Genomic DNA, 20,634 nt, shown 5'->3' with positions numbered 1-20,634 from the left:
GTCTTATGATGATGGAACTGGAAAATTTTACCTATTTGAATGCTCAGCTTAGGCTGACCAATTATATTTTACATAATGATTGCACATAATCTAGATATGTCATCGATCATGAAAACATCGATAAATGTGTGTCAAATTACAACTAAAAATTGTTACTGAGTAAAACCTTGTGAACAGAGGAGCCGACCACAATCGAATTAGAAGACAAAACTGTTTCATGTGCAAGTTTAACCCACCTAGCCGTTAAACGTGGTGGAGGGAGGAACCTCCACCCGCCTGACTGGGAAAGTCAGAGGACAGGCTGGGATAGCCTGAGATTAGAGGCTGAGATAGCCTTGGATTGAAAAGCTGTGGCAGGATTGCGCGCTTTCAAAAGTGGTCGGAAGCTTCCGAAATGATAAAAAATGGGTCTTCACCCAAACCTTTTTATGTTTCAATTAGGAGCTGCAATTATATGTTTTCTCATCCTGACTTAGAAGTTTAAAGTCTATCGCTTTAGGTTTGCAGTCCATCAGGTATGTAAAATATGGAAATCAACCTCGAATTACTTTAACAGTACTTACTTTTGGTTACTTTTGGTTGTCTTCGAGCATATAGCTCTGGCAAAAATATTTTGATTAACACCAAAATCTTCGTTGAATTCAAAATTATTGAAGAAAAATGAATCACCAGAGAGATTTCATGTCTATAATTGAGTTTGAGTCAATTCTCCACCTATATGACCACTGATTTGGGGTTCATCGGGATTCGTTTTGAGGTGCTTACCCGGGGGGAGTACTTAGGCAAAAATGGATGATGGGTATGTGTGGACGGTAAGGGTCGGTTTTTTCACCTTTCAAAGTCTCTTTAAGGGTCGGAAAATTCAGAATTTTTAGGAAACTTTTTGATTTCCAGAGAAAAAATTGTGATAAAGTCTCTCTAAGGGTATGACTTTTTTCAAAAATCGAAAAAAAAAATTCAAAAAGTCTCTCTAAGGGTCACCTTTTTAGCAAAAATCAGTCTCTCTAAGGGTCGGGTTTCCGAGGTCCCGTCCGCACATACCCCTCATTCGCCAACCCTAGTACCCCCCGGATGCTTATATACAGTGCATTTTTGAATTTATCAACTGGAATATTTTTCCTTTTTTCACGTGGTTTCCACAGAGTAGCAAGAATAAGTACACACTTAAAAGAAAGGGTATGGCCTAACAACATGAAGCCAGATTATTGACGTCACTGTAGCTTTATAATTTGAAAATATTGACGTCAAATATATCTGTTTAAATATGACTTTTACTTCTTCGTTTTCAGAATGCTAAGAAATCGAGTTTGGATTCGAAATCGGCATGTCATGTTCAGTTTACACCCCTCATGTAAGTATCATTCCAAGTTTTTCCTGATTCTTCAATTACACCTTTCTCTTTTTTAAGAATATTTTTAAGAATGGCTCAACATTTGCAAAAAAAAATTAAAAAGATCTAATTTCAGACGAGGCTAAGGATAGACATTTTGCTTTCTGATGCTTTCGAAATTTTCTGTTGAGAAATTTTATCCTTTTGGTTTTTCTTAGCCTGTGAATAAATATCAATCTAACGTTCTCGATAAAACTACTTAAATTTAAAAGCGTTTGATACTTAATCATTATCTCCCGACATTTAGTCGAATGAAGAGGTGGCCAATTATTTTGGCTATGGAAGCCTTATGTTTTTATAGTTTTCTCTTATTAAAAAAATATGTACTTTTTGCATTTGTATCCTCGCTTGTATTTGCAAAGACAATTGTACTTAATACTCTTTCAGTTGTCGAACGAATTCCACGGTGTTTTGTGAATTGACTCTTGTCACAGGGCTTTTCCAAAAAAAACAGTATACCCCCTGTCACAAAATTGTTAATGAAAAAATTTCCCTACCAAAAGACTTCTTGCCCAAACGAGCAAGAATAAACACCAAATTCCAACAAGTGCATGGTAGAGTCCTGGCGTATTCCAACTCTTTTGTCCCAACCACCATTGACTGGTGGAACGAACTTCCGAATGAAGTGACCATGAATGATAACTTAACAACATTTTCTGACGAACTTCTAAAACATATTTAAATCTCATTTATCCAAACTATATATTTTTACAGCTATAGCCTTACAATGAATCTTTACTTCCACTTTCAAGTCTTAGCACCTTACCCTAGAACAATCTTTGTGTCATTAATTCATTCATTCCTGCTTAGCATCTACTAATCTCTTGCATTATTTCTGAGGATTACTCAATACTAGGAAGGAGTTTTATTTTATTTTATTTTGTATATATATCATTAAAAATTTTTACTTTGCACATTAATTCATTTTTCATATCACTTTTCTTATTTTTAAGTACTATAGCCTTAGTCTTAGCCTTAGTTAACTTTCTTTAACTCTTGCTCTAGTATTTATATTCTTTCCCTTAATTTTATTAAAACTTGTACATTATAACAATAATATTTATTTTAAACTTTAAATTTTATATGTGGCGAATATGGGCTCACGCCTAATGCTACTTAATTAAATAGATAGATAGATAGATAGATAGATGCTGAGGAAATCCATCCTCTGTGGCTGGAAATGCTGTAACCCGCCCTGGAATTCCAGGCAATTCCAGGTTTAAACCCCTTTTGAAGTCTGACTATTAGTATGATTTAAAAAGCTACCCCATGGAATTCCAGTTATATTTGACAGATATTTGTATCTCCCTATGGAATTCTGCCACATATCAAACCTTACCCCCTTGGAACGGAAATGGACCTCCTCAATGGGGGTGTACGGTATTTTTCTGGAAAAGCCTTGGAGATGTGTATATTCCTGATATACATGTAAGTCGGATAGTTTTGTATCCTTACTTACACCTCTGTCTTGGTGATTTGGTGTTGGGCGGGAGGGTTGATTGGTTAGTGACTTGGGTGGTGGGAGGAGGTAGAGCTCGAAAATGAAAGCTTGTCAGATACATCTTTTTGCAACAATATATCACCCTTTTGCATGCAAAACTTTTAACCATAAATCCTTTTGTATGTAGAATTTAGACTCTAAAAGACAATTCTTTTTCTCTGTCAGAGACGCCAAATGGAATATTTTTTTCCATACTCAAATCTCAAAGGGTTGTAAATTATCAACAGTCGCTCTTCCTAGATAATTATGGCAGAATTAATGAAATTGAAACCCTTTTAGACATGCTTAGGGACACTCTAAATGGCCTTACGTTTCCGTGCCTAATTTTCACCGGAAAAGGCTTTGTGGATCCTATTTTGGAACAAGTTGTCCAGGCTGAGTAAACGTTCCGCCTTTATTGCCGCCCTCAAGTTTTGATTTACTCCGTTAAAATTTGAAAACTGAATAATTGACGTCAATATCTTAAGAAAATGACGTCAAATATATGATGTTAAAAAAAAATAATTCTTAAGAAAGTTGCAAAGAATGAAGCAGTGTTTGAAGCGGCGAATTTTCAATGAAGCGACTTTTTGAGATTTTGAAAATCCTCGCAAAAATTGTGGTAAGAATATTGTAAAGGTTTCATTGCCTTTAGTTTAGAACCAGTCTCTTATAGTTCTCAAATGAATTGATAAGTTTTGAAATAAAAATGTACTGGAGGGAACTTTCAAAAAGAAATTACAAAAATCAATAAGCGGGTGGGGGGGTTGGAATAAGAATGTCCTGGGTGAAAAATGTTTGAATAATTAATAATTGCCCCCCCCGGCTATTAGGTACCCGAGAGTAAGCAGTTGCGCAGATGTTAACAGTTTTGCCTGCTGGCAAATAAGAATATGCCGTGAAGATTCAGAGAAGCTAACTTATCTACGGTTAAATCTGGCTAAAACTGCAATCTTTCAAGAAATATATTGAGAATTCCGGTTATTTTGACGTTTTTCGAGATTTAAAGTTCGGGCGAAAAAGCCGATTTTGGGCTATCTCTTTAATTCAATCAAATATTTCAATTTGAGACGGGTACGCAGACTTCCAGGCTATATTCGGAGCCTTACTGGACCATTTTTGAACTTTTGGATCGCGTTAAAACTCAGAGTTAAAACTCTACCCTTCGAACCTACTTTAGAGCACTTACAAATCGATTGTGGTTTCAAAACTTCCTGGGGAATTTCCCATTTGTCTCAAATATTTCTTGAAGGGTTGTGGCAATCAAGTACCTTGAAACCGTTTCTTAACTCGTTACCATCCTTTTCTCTGAATGGCATCAACCATGTGTTAGCCGATATTGTCATTTATTTTTAATCGAATTAAATACTCTTGTCTCCCGAATAGACGCCCCCCGCTTATTGCTAAGAGAAAAAAAATCCACCCCCCCGCTTTTATTAAGACCCCCCCCCCCGCTAATTAATTTTGAATAGTTTAATATTTTATTACAGTGTAGATAGACCTTAAACTTGTTAAAAATTTTCCTTTTTGTTAGTATTGGTTGTTATTTTGCGTGTTCATTTGTTAAAGTTTCTTTTTTGTTGCTGAAATTGATATCAGTTAAAAAAAATTCTGTCTTCAAATTACCCCCCCCCCCACACACTTATTCCATCCCCCCTGCTTATTAGAATTTATAAAATTTTCCTACCCCCTGCTTATTTGGACCCCCTGTCTATTCGGGAGACAAGAGTCAGTTGCTTTATGATTTTATTTTCAAGAGGTGTATCTGACAGGGTCGACTTGTGGTTATTTTTGACAATTCTCAGAGCGGATATAGTGGAAAAACTTTTTATTAAAAATCAATCTTTTATCTACTCTTAAATTTTTCTACCACTTTTCAAGGTGAAAGAGCGAAAAAAATTCAGTTTTTCTTTCGATTTTTCATACTGATAGGGTCCTAAAATTTACCAAACATTCATATTTGACAGGGTCCACTTTTCAAATTCCAGTGGCATGCAAAAAATTGACGTCACTAACTTTAACTTCAAAAAATTACGTCAAATACTTTTTTATTTTATTTTGAAAGTTAGATACTTTAGTAAATCAAAAGAGCAAATTTTGAACGCCGCTGATACAAATCGAACGAGAATTTCTCTTTGGACAAAATATTTGTAAGTTTGTTGTTTACGTATATAAAATCTCATCAAATGTTAGTAGGACTTTAAGTAGTGTTAGACTGATTTACAATGGTCTTTTTACTTGACCAGATCTTTGTTATTTGCTGTTATCAATGGGAATATGTGCTCTCCATCTTCGATTCTTTGGATATCAATGTGATTGAGACATGCGCGATAGAATTCTTACAGTTTGTCTCCACACGGAAGATAGGTATTTAAGAGAAGGGTATTTTTTAAAAGATTCATGGAACCAATAGAAATTTGCTGAAAAATAGCTGCCGTTCCTGTCTCATTTGATGTTTTAGTCTAATCGATGTAAACTTAAATCTCATACGGTACACCCCTGACCCACTATCGCAAGATTTATTTCACAAGGGGGGTAAACTGAAAATAAGCAATATGATCAAAATGGCCATACTTTCGCTTCAAGTATGTATCACATGTTGAATTGCGGTTGAGTTTGGATCCTAACCAAAAAAAGCCTAAAGACACCCTCTTCTTACAGACCTACTGGAACCCCTTCCCACTGGAAAAATTGGCCAGAACATCGGCCCCAGTGGAAAGTTTTTGTTCCCATCATAAATAATCAAATTAATCAATCCTCACTGTAAAATATTATGCTTTTATCCCATCCCCACTGAAATTTCTGATCTGACTTGAAAATAATAAAATTTAGATCCCCGTGATATTAAATAATATGGGAATGAAAATCCCCATCGAGCTTAAATCCGTTATTTTTACCCCCACTGGCTGAAAAAGTCTTACCGGGTCTTTGAGAATGGGGTGTCTAATGAATATTGCATGATGAATTTCCTAAAAAATTTAAAAATCATAACGTCTAATGAAATGGAAAACCACCATAAAATGCCTATCTATTTATGAGACTGTTCATCTAACGTTTCCAGATCATCTAAAAAGAACGACAAATAACTATTAAAAAGCGACAAAAAGAACGACAAATTTTTAAAGAACGACAAATTTCATATTTCACCGTCCACAACCCCGACCGAAAGTGACTGTACCACCCCTACTGATTCATTCCTTTTTGACTATCACGGGAACTGCATGTGGTTGAAAAGAACAGTATATTACGCATGCGTATAAGTATCTATTTGTGTGAGCTGGAAACATTACATGAACTAACCCTTATGAAAAAATGCACAATTGCTTTTGTAATTGATAATATGCAGGCTGAATTGTATTGTAATATTTATTCGTCCTAAGTAAGTTCATAACGTAGCAACAATGGCATTCTAAAATTTAAACAACTTAAAAAATTGACGTAAAACACTCATTTTAAAAACAAAACTGACGTCAAATAGAAATTATCTTGACTATTTCATTAAATTTTATTTTTGTAGGTTGGTTAATTGGTTGTTCGAATTGCGGTGGTATATTTCTATGTTTTTGATTGGTCTCAACAAGATTCGTAAGTCCAATTTAAAACCTTTGTCTGCAAAACAGAGATTTACGGAGCAGGTTTGTTATTTTTTATATATTATTCTGTCTAATTATTTGATCGTTCATTCTATATATCGGTAAGGGAGGTTTCAGAAGGCTTGTTCAATATTTTTGGTCAGTTCCCAGCTGGTACACAAAATTGGTTCAACGTTCATCTAACGTTATTTGGACGTTGTGAACATTAGATTACCCTTAGATTAACGTTGAAACAACGTTGTGTGCCAGCTGGGTTGTGTATTATTTGATTATTCATTCGTCTTTAGTTTTTCATTCGGGAGATTACGGGAGGGAGAGTTTACACTTTATGAATTTTAGAGTTAGATAAAATATTATAAATGTATGGCAAGTTAATTAATTGGAATGGTGGATTCAACAGAGAGGTATACAATTTATTTTTCAATGTTTCTTTTCTGTTCATACCTAGTATCTTCTTAAGTGGGAGTTGGCTTATATGTTTTAGCATGTTCATTCTTCTTATATGCAAAGAAGGTTTCAGAAGGGAGAGGGTAGGTAACGTTTGTTTTCATGCTTTATAAATTCCAGAATTAGACAAAACTATTGGAAATGTTGCAAGTTGAATGGAATGGTGGATATAATTAATAGGTATGAATTTTTATTTTCAATATTACTATTCTGTTCATACCTCGATTTCTTAAACGTGAGTTTTATATTTTTTGGTTTTCATTCTTTTTGTCTGCAAGGGAGGTCCTTTTTAGAATATTCATTATTTTGTGTGCGAGGGAGGATGCAGAAGGGGGGATAGTTACCAATTTGCTTTTATACCTTATGAATTTTAGAATTAGAAAAAATATCTTTGATGTTTTAAGTTAAATGGAATTGTAAATGCAAATAAAAGGTATGAATCTTTATTTTCACTGTTTATGGTCTGTTTGTACCTAGTCTTCTTAAGTGTGAGTTGTATGTTTTTGGATCATTCATTATTTTGGTCTACAAGGGAGGTTTCATAAAGGGGAAGTGTATACCTTATGAATTTTAGAATTAGAAAAAATATCTTTGATGTTTTAAGTTGAATGGAATTGTAAATGAAAATAAAGGTATGAATCTTTATTTTCACTGTTTCTGGTCTGTCTATACCTAGTTGTCAAGTCTGACTTTTTTGGTTTTTGATTATTCATATTTGTTTTCTGCTAGAGAGGTTCTGGAAGGGGAATACTTAACGATTTGCCTTCATGCTTTATAAATTTTAGAGTTAGATAAAATAAAACAATTAAAAGTTGAATGGAAATGTGGATAGAAGTAAGAGGTATGAATCTGTTTATGTTTAATTTCTTTGTCTTGTTTGTATCTACTCTTGATGATCTGTCTTTTTCAGAATATTCATCATTTTGTCTGCAAGGGGAGTATGCAGGAGGGGGGTGGGGGTAGTTACCAGCTTGCTTTTATGCCTAATACATTTAAGAATTAGAAAAATTCCTATGAATATCATGATATGGTAGAATCAAATAAAAGGTGGTATGAATCTTTATTTTTATTATTTATTGTCTGTTTGTACCTATTTTTCTTAAGTGTGAGTTGAACTACCTGGATATTCGTTCTTTTCGTCTGAAAGGGAGATTACGAAAGGGGGCGTTTATGTTTTATTGACTTTAGAATTATGGATAAAATATTCTTTCTGACTGGATAAAATATTATAAATGTTGCATACTTGAGTGTAGTGTTTGAATGCAACTAAGAGGTATGAAATTTAATTTCAATTGTTTATGGTCTATTTGTACCTTGTCGGCAAGAGAGTCCACCATGTTCTATTACTCATTCTTCCTATTTTGCATTGGAGGTTTAAGAGGCGGGGGTAGTTAACGATTTATTTTCATGCTATATTGATTTTAGAGTTAGATAAAATATAATGTTGCAATTTGAGTGCAGTGATGAATTCAACTAAAAGGTATACAATTTTATTTCAATTGCTTATGATCTTTTTTTACCTTGTCCTCGAGAGAGACTGCTATGTTTTTTCTTTTCTTTTATCTATTCTTTTATTCCACACGATGGGTTTTAGAGGGGGGATAGTCAACGATTTATTTTCATTCTTTACCAATTCTAATGTTTTATAAAACTACTAGGAATGTCTCAAGTTGAATGCAATGGTGGAAGTAAGAGGTATGGTTCTTTATGTTCAATTTTTGTTGTTTTGTTTGTATCTCGTCTTTTGACGTTGACCTGTCTGACTTTTTATTACCTATTATTTTTGTCTGTAAGGGTGGTTTCAGATTTTTCAGATATTTCAGATATGGATTGGTTGTTACCGATTCTCCTTTAGTTTTCTTAAGATTGAGTCGTGTATTTGTTTGACTATTCATTCTACATGTCGGTAAGGGTAGTTTTAGGAGGGGATTAGATAACAATTCGCTTTCATGCTTTATGAATTTTAGAGTTAGATAAAACAATTAAAAGTTGAATGGAAATGTGGATAGAAGTAAGAAGTATGAATCTTTTTATGTTTAATTTCTTTGTTTTGTTTGTAAGTCTTGATGTCTTTTTCAGAATATTCATTATTTTGTCTGCAAGGGAGGTGGCAGAGGGGAGGATGGTTACCGAGTGGCTTTCAAACTTTATTAATTTCAGACTTAGAGAAAATATTATGAATGCTATATAAGTTGAATGATATGGTAGATGCAAATAAAAGGTATGAGTCTTTATTTTCATTATCTATGGTATGTTTGGACCTAGTCTTTTTGAGCGTGAGTTTAATATTATTTGATCGTTTGTTTTTATGTCGGTAAGTAAGGTTTCAGGAGGGGGATGGATAACAATTTGCCTTATGCTTTATGAATTTTAGAGTTGGTGTTCAATTTTTTAAATGGTGCATGTTTAATGGCATGTTAGATGCAACTGAAAGGTATGAATTTTTATTTTTACTATTTTTTGTTTGTTTATACCTATTCTTGTTAAGTGTGAGGTGAGGTATATATATTTTTATATTCGTTTTATCTGTCTGAAAGGGAGATACGGAAGGGGGTGTTTATGGTTTATTGACTTTAGAATTATGGATAAAATATGATAAATGTTGCAAATTGAGTGGTGTGGTGAATGTAACTAAGAGGTATGAAAGTTTATTTCAAATGCTTATGGTATTTTTTGTACCTTATCGTCAAGCGTGACTACTACGTGTTTTTATTTTTGATTATTCATTCTTTATTTTGCATTGGAGGTTTGAGAGGGGAGGTAGTTAACGATTTATTTTCATGCTATATCAATTTTAGAGTTAGATAAAATATGATAAATGTTGCAACTTGAGTGGAGTTGAGTGTAGAATGCAGCTAAGAGGTAAGAAATTTTATTTCAAATGTTTATGGTCTGTTTGTACCTTTTCATCAATTGGGACTATGATGTTTATATTATTTAGATTATTCATTCGTTATTTTTTTGCATGGGAGGTTTGAGAGGGGGTAGTTAGCGATTTATTTTCATTCTATATCAATTTTAGAGTTAGATAAAATATAATGCTGCAACTTGAGTGCAGTGATGAATGCAACTAAGACGTATGCAATTTTATTTCAATTGCTTATGATCTGTTTTTACCTTGTCCTCAGGCGTGACTGCTATGTTTTTTCTTTTATTTTATATTCCACACGATGGGTTTTAGAGGGGGGATAGTCAACGATTTATTTTCATTCTTTACTAATTTTAGAGTTTTAACAAACTACTAGGAATGTCTCAAGTTGAATGCAATGGTGGAAGTAAGAGGTATGGTTCTTTATGTTCAATTTTTGTTGTTTTGTTTGTATCTCGTCTTTTGACGTTGACCTGTCTGACTTTTTATTACCTATAATTTTTGTCTGTAAGGGTGGTTTCAGATGTTTCAGATATGGATTGGTTTTACCGATTCTCCTTTAGTTTTCTTAAGATTGAGTCGTGTATTTGTTTGACTATTCATTCTATATGCGGTAAGGGAGGCTTCACGAGGGGGCTAGATAACAATTGGCTTTCGTGCTTTATGAATTTTAGAGTTAGATAAAACATTTAAAAGTTTTCCAAGTTGAATGGAATTGTAGATAGAAGTAAGAGGTATGAATCTTTTTATGTTTAATTTCTTTGTTTTGTTTGGATCTAGTCTTGATGTCTTTTTCAGAAGATCCATTATTTTGTCTGCAAGGGAGGCTGCAGAGGGGAGGATGGTTACCGATTTGCTTTCAAACTTTATTAATTTTAGACTTAGAGAAAACATTATGAATGCTATATAAGTTGAATGATATGGTAGATGCAAATAAAAGGTATGAGTCTTTATTTTCATTATCTATGGTATGTTTGGACCTAGTCTTTTTGAGGGTGAGTTTAATATTATTTGATCGTTTGTTTTTATGTCGGTAAGTAAGGTTTCAGGAGGGGGATGGATAACAATTTGCTTTATGCTTTATGAATTTTAGAGTTGGATGAAAATTTTTTAAATGGTGCATGTTGAATGGCATGTTAGATGCAACTGAAAGGTATGAATTTTTATTTTTACTATTTTTTGTCTGTTTATACCTATTCTTGTTCAGTGTCAGTTGAGGTATTCATATTTTTATGTTCGTTTTATTCGTCTGAAAGGGAGATACGGAAGGGGGTGTTTATGGTTTATTGACTTTAGAATTATGGATAAAATATGATAAATGTTGCAAATTGAGTGGAGTGGTGAATGTAACTAAGAGGTATGAAATTTTATTTCAAATGCTTATGGTATTTTTTTTACCTTGTCGTCAAGCGTGACTACTGCGTGTTTTTATTTTTGATTATTCATTCTTTATTTTGCATTGGAGGTTTGAGAGGGGAGGTAGTTAACGATTTATTTTCATTCTATATTAATTTTAGAGTTAGATAAAATATTGTAAATGTTGCAACTTGAGTGGAGTGTTTGAATACAACTAAGAGGTAAGAAATTTTATTTCAAATGTTTTTGGTCTGTTTGTACATTGTCGTCAAGCGTGACTACTACGTGTTTTTATTTTTGATTATTCATTCTTTATTTTGCATTGGAGGTTTGAGAGGGGGTAGTTAACGATTTATTTTCATGCTATATTGATTTTAAAGTTAGATAAAATATAATGTTGCAACTTGAGTGCAGTGATGAATTCAACTAAAAGGTATGCAATTTTATTTCAAGAATGTCTCAAGTTGAATGCAATGGTGGAAGTAAGAGGTATGGTTCTTTATGTTCAATTTTTGTTGTTTCTTTGTATCTCGTCTTTTTACGTTGACCTATCTGACTTTTTATTACCTATTATTTTTGTCTGTAAGGGTGGTCTCAGATGTTTCAGATATGGATTGGTTTTACCGATTCTCCTTTAGTTTTCTTAAGATTGAGTCGTGTATTTGTTTGACTATTCATTCTATATGTCGGTAAGGGAGGTTTCACGAGGGGGCTAGATAACAATTCGCTTTCATGATTTATGAATATTAGAGTTAGATAAAATAAAACAATTAAAAGTTGAATGGAAATGTGGATAGAAGTAAGAGGTATGATTCTTTTTATGTTCAATTTCTTTGTTTTGTTTGGATCTAGTCTTGATGTCTTTTTCAGAAGATTCATTATTTTGTCTGCAAGGGAGGTTGCAGAGGGGGGGGGGATGGTTACCGATTTGCTTTCAAACTTTATTAATTTTAGACTTAGAGAAAATATTATGAATGCTATATAAGTTGAATGATATGGTAGATGCAAATAAAAGGTATGAGTCTTTATTTTCATTATCTATGGTATGTTTGGACCTAGTCTTTTTGAGGGTGAGTTTAATATTATTTGATCGTTTGTTTTTATGTCGGTAAGTAAGGTTTCAGGAGGGGGATGGATAACAATTTGCCTTATGCTTTATGAATTTTAGAGTTGGATGAAAATTTTTTTAAATGGTGCATGTTGAATTGCATGTTAGATGCAACTGAAAGGTATGAATTTTTATTTTTACTATTTTTTGTCTGTTTATACATATTCTTGTTAAGTGTGTGTTGAGGTATATACATTTTTATGTTCGTTTTATTCGTCTGAAAGGGAGATACGGAAGGGGGTGTTTATGGTTTATTGACTTTAGAATTATGGATAAAATATTATAAATGTTGCAACTTGAGTGGAGTGTTTGAATGCAACTAATAGGTAAGACATTTTATTTCAAATGCTTTTGGTCTGTTTGTACCTTGTCATCAAGCGTGACTACTACGTGTTTTTATTTTTGATTATTCATTCTTTATTTTGCATTGGAGGTTTGAGAGGGGAGGTATTTAACGATTTATTTTCATTCTATTATAATTTTAGAGTTAGATAAAATATTATAAATGTTGCAACTTGAGTGTAGTGTTTGAATGCAACTAAGAGGTATGAAATTTTACTTTAAAAGCTTTTGGTCTGTTTGTACCTTGTCATCAAGCGTGACTACTACGTGTTTTTATTTTTGATTATTCATTCTTTATTTTGCATCGGAGGTTTGAGTGGGGAGGTAGTTAACGATTTATTTTCATTCTATATTAATTTTAGAGTTAGATAAAATATTATAAATGTTGCAACTTGAGTGGAGTGTTTGAATGCAGCTAATAGGTATGAAATTTTACTTTAAATGCTTATTGTCTGTTTGTACCTTGTCATCAAGCGTGACTACTACGTGTTTTTATTTTTGATTATTCATTCTTTATTTTGCATTGGAGGTTTGAGAGGGGAGGTAGTTAACGATTTATTTTCATTCTATATTAATTTTAGAGTTAGATAAAATATTATAAATGTTGCAACTTGAGTGTAGTGTTTGAATGCAACTAAGAGGTATGAAATTTTACTTTAAAAGCTTTTGGTCTGTTTGTACCTTGTCATCAAGCGTGACTACTACGTGTTTTTATTTTTGATTATTCATTCTTTATTTTGCATCGGAGGTTTGAGTGGGGAGGTAGTTAACGATTTATTTTCATTCTATATTAATTTTAGAGTTAGATAAAATATTATAAATGTTGCAACTTGAGTGGAGTGTTTGAATGCAACTAAGAGGTAAGAAATTATATTTCAAATGCTTTTGGTCTGTTTGTACCTTGTCATCAAGCGTGACTACTACGTGTTCTTTTTTTTGATTATTCATTCTTTATTCTGCATTGGAGGTTTGAGAGGGGAGGTAGTTAACGATTTATTTTCATTCTATATTAATTTTAGAGTTAGATAAAATATTATAAATGTTGCAACTTGAGTGGAGTGTTTGAATGCAACTAAGAGGTAAGAAATTTTATTTCAAATGCTTTTGGTCTGTTTGTACCTTGTCATCAAGCGTGACTACTACGTGTTTTTATTTTTGATTATTCATTCTTTATTTTGCATTGGAGGTTTGAGAGGGGAGGTAGTTCTATATTAATTTTAGAGTTAGATAAAATATTATAAATGTTGCAACTTGAGTGGAGTGTTTGAATGCAGCTAATAGGTATGAAATTTTACTTTAAATGCTTATTGTCTGTTTGTACCTTGTCATCAAGCGTGACCACTACGTGTTTTTATTTTTGATTATTCATTCTTTATTTTGCATTGGAGGTTTGAGTGGGGAGGTAGTTAACGATTTATTTTCATGCTATATTAATTTTAGAGTTAGTTAAAATATTATAAATGTTGCAACTTGAGTGGAGTGTTTGAATGCTAACTAATAGGTAGAGTGTTTGAATGCTAACTAATAGGTAAGACATTTTATTTCAAATGTTTTTGGTCTGTTTGTACCTTGTCATCAAGCGTGACTACTACGTGTTTTTATTTTTGATTATTCATTCTTTATTTTGCATTGGAGGTTTGAGAGGGGGTAGTTAACGATTTATTTTCATGCTATATTAATTTTAGAGTTAGTTAAAATATTATAAATGTTGCAACTTGAGTGTAGTGTTTGAATGCAGCTAAGAGGTATGAAATTTTACTTTAAATGCTTATTGTCTGTTTGTACCTTGTCGTCAAGCGTGACTACTACGTGTTTTTATTTTTGATTATTCATTCTTTATTTTTTGCATGGGAGGTTTGAGAGGGGGTATTGAACGATTTATTTTCATGCTATATTAATTTTAGAGTTAGTTAAAATATTATAAATGTTGCAACTTGAGTGGAGTGTTTGAATGCAACTAAGAGGTAAGAAATTTTATTTCAAATGCTTTTGGTCTGTTTGTACCTTGTCGTCAAGCGTGACTACTACGTGTTTTTATTTTTGATTATTCATTCTTTATTTTTTGCATGGGAGGTTTGAGAGGGGGTATTTAACGATTTATTTTCATGCTATATCAATTTTAGAGTTAGATAAAATATTATAAATGTTGCAACTTGAGTGGAGTTTTTGAATGCAGCTAATAGGTATGAAATTTTACTTTAAATACTTATTGTCTGTTCGTACTTTGTCGTCAAGTGGGACTATGATGTTTCTATTATTTAGATTATTCATTCGTTATTTTTTTGCATGGGATGTTTGAGAGGGGGTAGTTAACGATTTATTTTCATGCTATATTAATTTTAGAGTTAGATAAAATATAATATCATAAATGTTGCAATTTGAGTGGATTGGTGAATTCAAATAAGAGGTATGAAATTTTATTTCAATTGCTTATGATTTGTTTGTACTTTGTCGTCAAGCTTGACTGCTATGTTATTTGATTTTGAGTATCCATTCTTTTATTCCACAAGATAGATTTTAGAAAGGGGATAGTTAACGATTTATTTTTATTTTTTATGAATTTTAGAGTTTCATAAAACTATTAGGAATGTCTCAAGTTGAATGCAATTGTGGAAGTAAGAGGTATGATTCTTTATGTTTAATTTTTGTTGTTCTGTTTGTATCTTGTCTTTTGAGGTTTCGTCGGTACGGATAGTTTCAGGAGGGGACAAGATAACAATTCACTTTCATGCTTTATGAATTTTAGAGTTAGATAAAACAATGAAAAGTTGAATGGAAATGTGGATAGAAGTAAGAGGTATGATTGTTTATATTCAATTTGTTTCTTCTTTTTGTATCTCGTCATTTGACGTTGGCCTGTCTTACTTTTTATTACTTGTTATTTTTGTCTGTTAGGGTGGTTTCAGATTTTTCAGATATTTCAGATATGGATTGGTTTTACCGATTCTCCTTTAGTTTTCTTAAGATTGAGTCGTGTATTTGTTTGACTATTCATTCTATATGTCGGTACGGATAGTTTCAGGAGAGGACAAGATAACAATTCGCCTTCATGCTTTATGATTTTTAGAGTTAGATAAAACGATTAAAAATTTTCCAAGTTGAATGCAATGGTGGAAGTAAGAGGTATGATTCTTTATGTTCAATTTTTGTTGTTCTGTTTGTATTTCGTCTTTCGACGTTGACCTGTCTGACTTTTTATTACTTGATAAAAAAAGTGAAAACTAAAAATTTAATTTTATTCATGTTTGACGTTTCGGTGTCTTCTTTGCACCATGATCACAAGTATAGTAAAAAAAAATCAAATTTCAATTTACAACATTCAAAAAATCACAAAATTAAAAAATTACTACCAGGTAATTACAAGTTGTTAAATTTCACAATTATTTTTGTCTGTATGGAGTGGTTGTTACCGATTCTCCTTTAGTTTTTATAAGATTGAGTCGTGTATTATTTGATCGTTCGTTTTTTATGTCAGTAAGGGAAGTTTCACGAGAAGGCTAGATAACAATTCGCCTTTATGCTTTATGAATTTTAGAGTTAGATAAAACAATTAAAAGTTGAATGGAAATGTGGATAGAATTAAGAGGTATGAATCTTTTTATGTTAAATTTCTTTGTTTTGTTTGTATCTAGTCCTTTGATAACCTTTTGTTTTTAGAATATTCATTATTTTGGCCGCAAGGGGAGTATGCAGAAGGGGGGGGGGTAGTTACCAGTTCTCCGTTAAACTTAATAAATTTTAGAATTAGAAAAAATAATTATAAATGTTATAAGTTGAATGTTATGGTAGAAGCAAATAAAAGGTATGAATCTCTATTTTCACTATCAATGGCATGTTTGGACCTAGTATTCTTAAGCGTGAGTTTCATATTATTTGAGCGATTTTTTTCTGTTGTTGGTAAGGGAGGTTTCATGAGGGGGGATGGATAACAATGGTGCCTCTATGCTTTATATTTTAGAGTTGGATAAAAATTTTATTAATGATGCATGTTGAATGTCATATTAGATGCAACTGAAAGGTATGAATTTTTTTTTCCACTTATATTGGTCTGTTTATACCTTGTCTTCTTAAGTGTGAGCTAAATTATATATTTTTTTGATATTAATTATTTTTGTCTGCAAGGGAGATTACGGAAAGGGGCGTTTATGCTTTGATGACTGAAGAATTGGAGAAAGTATCTTAAATGTTGAATGGAGTAGTGATAAAATAAAGAGGTATTAAATTTCATGTTCAATGTTTCTTGTCTGTTTGAACCTAATCGTCTAGTATGAATTCTGTCTTTTGGATTATTCATTCTTTTTCCCGCAAGAGAAGTTTCAGAACGGGATGGTTTACGATTTTCCTTCATACTTTATAAATTTTAGAGCTACATAGAAATGTTGGAAGTTGAATGGAATAGACATGCTTGTAAGAGGTATGAATCTTTCCCTTTAATTTTTTTGGTATGTTTATACTTAGTCTTCTTTAGTGTGACTTATATGTTTTTAGATTATTCGTTAATTTTGTCTGCTAGAGAGGTTTAATAAGGGGCGGAGTTTACAATTTGCCTTCATGCTTTATGAATTTTAGAGTTAGATAAAAGAATTGAAATAGTTGCAATTGAATGCAGTTGTGGATGAAAGCAAGAGGTATGAATCTTTTTATGTTATTTTATTTTTTTGCAAGAAGGGCTTTAGAAGGGGTATGGTTAACGATTTGCCTTCATGCTTTATGAATTTTAAAGTTAAATAAAACTATTGAAATTGCTGCAATTGAATGCAATTGTGGATGAAAGTAAGAGGTATGATTCTTTATTTTCCTTTTATTTTTTCGAAGGAAAATTTACAGAGGGGGGGGGATGGTTAACGATTTGCCTTCATGCTTTATAAATTTTAGAGCTAGATAAAAAAATTGAAATTGCTGCAATTGAATGCAGTTGTGGATGGAAACAAGAGGTATGAATCTTTTTATGTTATTTTAATTTTTTTGCAAGAAAGGCTTTAGCAGGGGTATGGTTAACGATTTGCCTTCATGCTTTATGAATTTTAGAGTTAGATAAAACTATTGAAATTGCTGCAATTGAATGCGATTGTGGATGAAAGCAAGAGGTATGATTCTTTATTTTCCTTTTATTTTTTCGAAGGAAAATTTACAGAGGAGGGGGGCATGGTTAACGATTTGCCTTCATGCTTTATAAATTTTAGAGTTAGATAAAAAAAATTGAAATTGCTGCAATTGAATGCAATTATAGATGAAAGCAAGAGGTATGATTCTTTATTTTCCTTTTATTTTTTCGAAGGAAATTTTACAGAGGGGGGGGGGCATGGTTAACGATTTGCCTTCATGCTTTATAAATTTTAGAGTTAGATAAAAAAAATTGAAATTGCTGCAATTGAATGCAATTGTGGATGAAAGAAAGAGGTATGATTCTTTATTTTCCTTTTACTTTTTCGAAGGAAAATTTTCAGGGGGGCATGGTTAACGATTTGCCTTCATGCTTTATAAATTTTAGAGCTAGATAAAAAAATTGAAATTGCTGCAATTGAATGCAGTTGTGGATGGAAACAAGAGGTATGAATCTTTTTATGTTATTTTATTTTTTTGCAAGAAAGGCTTTAGAAGGGGTATGGTTAACGATTTGCCTTCATGCTTTATGAATTTTAGAGTTAGATAAAACTATTGAAATTGCTGCAATTGAATGCAATTGTGGATGAAAGCAAGAGGTATGATTCTTTATTTTCCTTTTATTTTTTCGAAGGAAAATTTACAGAGGGGGGGGGCATGGTTAACGATTTGCCTTCATGCTTTATAAATTTTAGAGTTAGATAAAAAAAATTGAAATTGTTGCAATTGAATGCAATTGTGGATGAAAGCAAGAGGTATGAATCTTTATTTTCCTTTTATTTTTTCGAAGGAAATTTTACAGAGGGGGGGGGCATGGTTAACGATTTGCCTTCATGCTTTATAAATTTTAGAGTTATATAAAAAGAAATTGAAATTGCTGCAATTGAATGCAATTGTGGATGAAAGCAAGAGGTATGACTCTTCTTTTTCCTTTTATTTTTTTTTACAAGAAAGTTTTAAGAAGGGGGTATGGTTAACGATTTGCCTACATGCTTTATTAATTTTAGAGTTAGATAAAAAGAAATTGAAACTGCTGCAATTGAATGCGATTGTGGATGAAAACAAGAGGTATGATCCTTTAGTTTCAATTCTTTAGTCTGCAATGGAGGGTTTCAAAGGGGGGGGGGGGGGTATTTAACGATTTTGTTTTCATGACAAATTTTTTTAGAGTTTAATAAAACCTATGAAATCTTTGCAATTGAATGCAATTTCGGATAAAAGCAAAAGGCATGATTCTTTATTTTCCTGGCATACAGGAAAACTGGGAGCCGGGAGGCGGGAGGCTGAACCGGGAGCCGGAAGTCGGGAGTCTGAAATTGAAAGTGGGAGGGGGGAGGCTGAAAACGAAAGTGGGAGGCGGGAGGCTTAAAACGAAAGTGGGAGGCGGGAGGCTGAAATTGAAAGTGGGAGGCGGGAGGCTGAAAACGAAAGTGGGAGGCGGGAGGCTTAAAACGAACGTGGGAGGCGGGAGGCTGAAAACGAAAGTGGGAGGCGGGAGGCTGAAATTGAAAGTGGGAGGCGGGAGGCTAAAATCGAAAGTGGGAGGCGGGAGGCTAAAATCGAAAGTGGGAGGCGGGAGGCTCAAAACGAAAGTGGGAGGCGGGAAACTGAAAACAAAAGTGGGAGGCGGGAGGCTGAAAACAAAAGTGGGAGGCGGGAGGCTGAAAACAAAAGTGAGAGGCTCAATTATAAGGCCACGCACAAACGTTTTTGGTCAAGGGATAGGTAACAAAGAGCGGAGAAAAATCAGATCATTTATTTTTTATAAACACACACAATCCATCAAAAAAATATTTCAAATAGTATGTTATCATCCGTTTCTGTTCAAAAAAAGTGTTTCCCCGATTTACGTTTTCGGCAAAACATTCCCGAACGGATTTCTAGAACCTAGCATCGCTTATATGGCTAGCGCTAAGCAAGTATCAGTTGTTATTCTGACCGGAATACTCTCAAATGATTACGCCAGTATCGACAAAATAACAATGAAAATCCTTTGTATGCGCGAATGAAAATGTTTTACGCAATTACATTACGTCATTTTTTATTACTTTTTATGGTAATATAAAAACATTTGCTCTCGCACGATAGATACGATTAATTAGCCCAGTCGGCAGAGCATCAGGTACAATGTCAGATGGTCCAGGGTTCGTATCCCCCACACGTATTTTTTTTTCTTTTCTAAACTAATCTATCCACAGGGATCAAAAATATTTCAGACCTAATCAAAAATATTGATTTTTCAAGCACGGAGGACGAGAAATTTATCTTTTTAAATAGCTGACCTTGTTGTTGTCCTTAAATCTTTTGATACTTTTGATACAATTTTCATCCAAAATCTGTCTTTGAATCACAAAGTTCCAATACACTTTCCTCGAGATATACATGGGGGGATATTGGCAAAAAGGGGTACGGATGCTCCGGGGGGGTACTAGGTTTGCGAGGTGACAGGTATGTCCGAGGCAAAAATCGAAAATCGCCCCTTTTGAGAGACAAAATTTTGATGATTTTGGGACCCTTTGAGAGATTTTTTCCCTAAATTTAGTTTAAAAGTCTGTACTAGACGGACACGGTCCTCCGCCTACTTTTTGAAGTGTTAAAAATTGGTTGGCTAGTCAGACAGGCTAATAAAGTTTTTTCTGAAACAAATATTCTTTTGACACTTTTTGCCGGACAAAATTGGTGAAATCATCATTCTGAGCAGTTTTCCAAGAGAAAAATAAATAAAATCTGTATTTCCAATTAAATAAGACAGGCTTTTGAATTTTCGCATGGGAAATTGATTTTCTGTGTGTTTCTCAAGGGAATAATAATCTCCTTTTTCAAAAAGAAAAATTCAATTAATGATTGCTCAAGGAATTTCAGTTATTTTGTATTTTTTGCAAGGGAAATACCTTTTCTTTCAAAAGAAAATCAATAAAGTGCTGTGATTTTCCTTGGAGAATACGA

The sequence above is a fragment of the Clytia hemisphaerica genome, unplaced genomic scaffold, assembly GCF_902728285.1.
Source record: "Clytia hemisphaerica strain Z4C2 unplaced genomic scaffold, Clytia hemisphaerica genome assembly, whole genome shotgun sequence".
Classification (NCBI taxonomy): domain Eukaryota; kingdom Metazoa; phylum Cnidaria; class Hydrozoa; order Leptothecata; family Clytiidae; genus Clytia; species Clytia hemisphaerica.
The sequence above is the reverse complement of the archived record's forward strand: the minus strand, read 5'-3'. Positions refer to the sequence as shown.